This window comes from Callospermophilus lateralis, unplaced genomic scaffold (assembly GCF_048772815.1).
Source record: "Callospermophilus lateralis isolate mCalLat2 unplaced genomic scaffold, mCalLat2.hap1 Scaffold_138, whole genome shotgun sequence".
Lineage (NCBI taxonomy): Eukaryota > Metazoa > Chordata > Mammalia > Rodentia > Sciuridae > Callospermophilus > Callospermophilus lateralis.
Window position 1 is genome coordinate 2,523,630 of NW_027512535.1, and position 6,000 is coordinate 2,529,629.

Below are 6,000 nucleotides of genomic sequence, written 5' to 3' on the forward strand. Positions count from 1 at the left end.
GGATACAATAAGGGAAAAAAGTGTTAGCAAGTATGTAGAGAAAAATGGAACTCTCATGCACTGCTGGTAGAAATGTATGGTAATACGTTTCTGTGGAAAACAGTTTGGAAGTTTCTCAGAAGGGTGAACATACAAGAATCATATGATCTAGCAATTCCACTCCTAGGTATATATCCACAAGAATCAAAAGCAAGGATTTGAGCCAAGTATGGAATCCCACGCCTGTAATTCCACGCGATTCAGGAGGCTGAGCCAGGAGGATAATAAGTTTGAGACCAGACTCAACAATTAAGCAAGAGACCCTTTCTCAAATAAAAAGGACTGAGATAAAGAAGAATGAAATTTGCTGGTAAATGGATGGAAATGGAAAACATCATGCTAAATTAAATAGGCCAAACTCAGAAACTCAAAGGTCAAATGTTTTCTCTCATGAAGAAGCTAAAGTAAAATAAAGAAAATGAGGAGGAAAGGATTGGATATCATAAAGATAAAGGGAAGGTCAGCAGTGTATTAGATCAAAAAGCAGAGTGGAGGGATGAGAAAAGGGAGGCAATGCCGAATGAATTTTGTGCACATATAAATATACCACAGGGAACCTCACTTTTATGTAGAAGTAAAAAGAACCAATCAAACATAAATAAATAGATGAGCAAAAGGAAGTTTAGCAGAGTAGAGGAAGGGGAACAGGGAAGGGGAAGGAGGATGGGAGAAAAAAAAGGGGAGAGAAAAGGATGGGATGGTGAACTGAAATTGAATCCCATGCATGAGTTCATTGGGATGAACCCAATTACTATGTATAATTATAAAGTTCTGATTTAAAAATTAAAAAGAAAACTTTAAAACTATTTTAAAAATAAAAAGGGCTGAGCATGTGGCTCTCTGGTAAAGTGCCCCTGGGTTCCCTCCCCAGTAACAACAACAACAAAAAAAAAAAGGTTAATAAACCTTAAATGAAAACAGCATAGTATTGGCACCAAAATAGACTGGTAGACCAATGGTACAGAATAGAGGACACAGAGACAAACCCACATAAATACAGTTATCTCATACTAGACAAAGGTGCCAAACACATATTAGAGAAAGGATAACCTCTTCAACAAATGGTGCTGGGAAAACTGGAAATCCATAAGCAACAAAATGAAATTAAATCCCTATCTGTCACCATACACAAAACTCAACTCAAAGTGGATCAAGGACCTAGGAGTTAAACCAGAGACCCTACATCTAATAGAGGAAGAAGTAGGCCCTAATCTCTATCATGTGGGATTAGGCCCCAATTTCCTTAATAAGACTCCTATAGTGCAAGAAATAAAATCAAGAGACAATAATTGGGATGGATTCCAACTAAAAAGCTTCTTCTCAGCAAAAGAAACAATCAGTGAGGTGAATAGAGAGCCTACAGAATGGGAACAAATTTTTACCATACGCTCAGTAGATAAAGCACTAATCTCTAGGTAATATAAAGAACTCAAAAACCTTAACACCAATAATAATAATAATAATAATAATAATAATAATAATAATAATAATAACCCAATCAGTAAATGGGCCAAGGACCTGAACAGACACTTCTCAGAAGATGATATACAATCAATCAACAAATATATGAAAAAATGTTCAACATCTCTAGCAATTAGAGAAATGCAAATCAAAACTACTCTAAGATTTCATCTCACTCCAGTCAAAATGGCAGCTATTAAGAATACAGACAACAGGGCTGGGGTTGTGGCTCAGCAGTAGAGCGCTTGCCTCACATGCGTGAGGCCCTGGGTTCGATCCTCAGCACCACATATAAATAAATAAATAAAAAGAAAGGTATTGTGTCCGACTACAACTAAAAAATAAATATTAAAAAAAAAAAGAATACAGGGCTGGGATTGTGGCTTAGCGGTAGAGTGCTCGTCTAGCACATGCGAGGCCCTGGGTTCCATCCTCAGCACCACATAAAAATAAAATAAAGATGTTGTGTCCACCGAAAACTGAAAAATAAGTATTTAAAAAAAAAAAAAGATTTGGGGCTAGGGATGTTGCTCAAGTGGTAGCGCGCCAGGCGTGCGGCCCGGGTTCGATCCTCAGCACCACATACAAACAAAAAGATGTTATATCCGCTGAAAACTAAAAATAAATTTTAAAAAATTTAAAAAAAGGTATATTAAAAAAAAGAAAAAGAATACAGACAACAATAAGTGTTGAAGAGGATGTGGGGGAAAAAGCACACTCATACATTGCTGGTGGGACTGCTAGTTGGTGCAACCATCTGGAAAGCAGTATGGTGATTCCTTGGAAAACTTTGAATGGAACCACCATTTGACCTAGCAGCACAATTCACAATAGCTAAACTATGGAACCAACCTAGATGCCCTTCAGTAGATGAATGGATAAAGAAACTGTGGTATATATACACAATGGAATATTACTCATCATTAAAAGAGAATAAAATCATGGCATTTGCGGTAAATGGATGGAGTTGGAGAATATTACGCTAATTGAGGTTAGCCAATCCCAAAGAACCAAAGGCCAAATGTTTTCTCTGATATGTGGATGCTGATTCATAATGGGGGTGGGGTGGGGGATCAAGGGAGAAATGGAGGAACTTTAGATAGGGCAAACAGGAATTTGGGGAAGGGAGGAGGCATGGGGGTAGGAAAGATGGTGGAATGAGCTGGACATTATTACTCTAAGTACATGTATGAAGACACAAATTGTGTGACTCCTTTGTGAACAACCAGAGACATGAAAAATTGTTCTTTATATGTGTACTATGAATTTAAATGCATTCTGCTGTCATGTATAACAAATTATAATAAATAAATGAATTTAAAATTTTAAAAAAGTTAAAAATGACAATTTTACCACAATTTAAAAATCCTCACTCAGGGCCAGTATGATAACACATACCTATACTTCCAACTACTTGGGAGGCTCAGGCTATAGTATCATTGGAGACCAGCCTGGGCAAGAGAGCAAGAACCCATCTCAAGGAAAAACCAAAACCAAAAACAAAAACAAAACATCTCAGTGAGATAGTGCACATCCATAACCCCAGCAACTGAGGCTGAGGAGGCTAAGGCAGGAGGATCAGAAGTTTGAGGCCAGCCTGGGAAACTTAGCAAGACCCTGTCACAAAATAGAATATGAAAAGGGCTGGGAACTTAGCTCAGTGGGTTCAATCTTGAGTACCACAAAACAACAGCAAAAACAGCTCACTCAAAAACGAAATGCAGGCCAGGCACCATGGTACATGCCCATAACCCTAGAAGCTCAGGAGTCTGAGGCAGGAGGATCGCAAGTTCAAAGCCAGCCTCAGCAACAGTGAGACCCTGTCTCTAAATAAAATACAAAATAGGGCTGGGGATGTGGATCAGTGATCAAGTGCCCCTGAGTTCAATCCCCAGTCTCAAAAGAAAAGAAAACAAAGAAATGCACAATCAACTAAGTCAAAAAAGAGGCAATAGGGCTAGGGATGTGGCTCAACCAGTAGTGTGCTCGCCTGGCACGCGCGGGGCGCTGGGTTCGATCCTCAGCACCACATTAAAAAAAATAAAGGTATTGACAACTACAACTAAAAATAAATAAAATTTTTTTTTTTTAAAAAAAGGAGGCAATAGGTGGAGAGGACTAGAGTGCAACTCAGTGAATACTTGCAGCATGTGTGAGGCTCTGGGTTGGGTTCTGAGCACTACAAAAAAAGCAAGCAAGGACAAAAAAAAATGGAGAGAAACTACTTGCAGCATACATATAAAAGTAATAAAATCCAGAACATATAAATAACCTTTGTAAATCAACTAAACAGAAACCCACTATAAAAATGAGCAGTGGAGCAGATACAATGGCATTAATCTGTACTCAATTATTTGGAAGCTGAGGAAGGAGGAATGCAAATTCAGGGCCACTTTGGGCAACTCAAAATAAAAGTCAAAAAAGACTAGGATGTAGTTCAGTGAGCCTTGATTTGTTCTCCAGAACTGGTGTGTGTGGGGGTGAGAAACAGTGATTTTTATCAGAAGAAAAACAAGTCATCCACAGAAAATAAAATTGCACATTAACTAGTAAAGTGTAGCTTAAAATTCAAATGAAAGGTTTTGGAAGCCTTGTATCAGCTATGGATATTGGTTGAGCCCTTAAGACAGGGAAGCTGCTTTTCTGGGAACTCCTGGGTGAAATTCCCAGGATGGCGAAAGCCCAGATCATCCTCCAGGTTCAAACAAGGCAGTCAGTTGGGAGATGGGCGGAACCTGACAAGCAACAAAAAAACTGTTTTTCCCCCACATTCTTATCCTGTTTTTCCTGAAGAAGCTCCTTACTATCCCCCTTGGTCTGTACAGCTATAAATAAAGCAAGTGCAAGTTTTTCTCTTTGTTAGGATCAGACCCATCAGGGCTATTCTCCTGTCTAGCCCTTGCTTTTTAATAGATAATTCTTGTCTTTGTCTTTAATTTCTCTTTTTTTGTAATATTTATTTTTTAAGTTGTAGTTGGACACAGTACCTTTATTGCTGAAGATCAAACCCAGGGCCTCAAACATTCTAGGCGAATGCTCTACCAATGAGCCAATATCTAAGCCCCTAATCTCTTAATATTACTTTCATAGCTTTTATTTCCCAGCCAGCCCACACACCCGATAGTTAAGCACTCCATCCTCATGCAGGATGTGGGCAGAAAAGTCATCTTTTATTCTTCAGATTGGCAAATGAATAATTTTCTTTCTTTTTCTTTTCAATTTTTTTTTAGTTGCAGATGAACACAATACCTTATATTTTATTTTATTTTATTTTATTTATTTATTTTTGTGGCACTGGGGATTGAATCCAGGGCCTTGTGCATGCAAGGCACTCTACCAACGAAGCTATCTCCTCAGCCACTATTTTATTTATTTTTGTGTGGTGCTGAGGAAGCACTCTACCAATGAGCTACAACCTGTTTTTCTTAAAATTAGTTGATGCAGGTATGGGAAATGGAGTCCACCATTTGTAGCTGGTGGAGTATAACCTGGTTTATTTGCTCTCTTGGGAGGGCAATTTGGCCACATCTGATAAATACACACACCCTTGGATCCAGAAGTTGCAGTCTAGTGCTGGACAGGATGAATAGTTACTTTATCACAATACATCCATAAAAAGGAATCCAGGAGCTTGGGTTGTGGCTCAGCGGTAGAGCGCTTGACTACCATTGTGTGAGGCCCTGGTTCCTCAGCACCACATTAAAAAATAAATAAATAAATAAAACAAAAGAATTGTGCCCAATTATAACTAAAAAATAAATATTAAAAAAAAATAAGGAAACCAGTACAATCCAAAGGAGCTAGATCTGGATGTCCCGACACTGGAAATATATGTCTGAGATACTTCATAATACTGCTTAAAACCCAGCAAGTTTATTTTTTGCTTGATATTTATGTTATGTTTCTAAATGATAACATCAAAGGTTTAGACTGCTGTTTGCAAGTAGTTTTCACAAATAATACCTTTGGGATTGGGTTGGCTTTATTCTCAGTACATGAGAACACAAATAGCATTGTAGCTGCTTTTTTATTTTCCTAGCTTTGGCTTCTCAGTCTTAGTGCCATCTGAATGTGTTCTATATGAAGTTTTATCAGACAAATTTAAATTTCTGTAAAAAAAATTGGTAACAATCTTGGGCAGGGGCTGTGACTCAGTGGTAGTACACTTGCCTGGCATGTATGAGGCACTGGGTTTGATTCTCAGCACTGCGTATGAATAAATAAGGGTCTATCAACAACTAAAATAACACTAAAAAAATTTTTGGTAACAATCTTAAGGCAAATGAACAGTTTTTATGTTGTTAACTAATTGCCCACCAAATATTATAACTAATTAATGTAGAATTAAAAATGAAATAGTTTAAAGGTGTGAAATGGTTAAAAACATCTAGGGTTAAAACATCTAGGGGTTGGGAAAAGTGAGTTCATCTCACAACACACCAAAGGACCCATGTGAGTGTTCCATCAAAGATAAAAGGAAAAGTTACTTTCCTTATTATT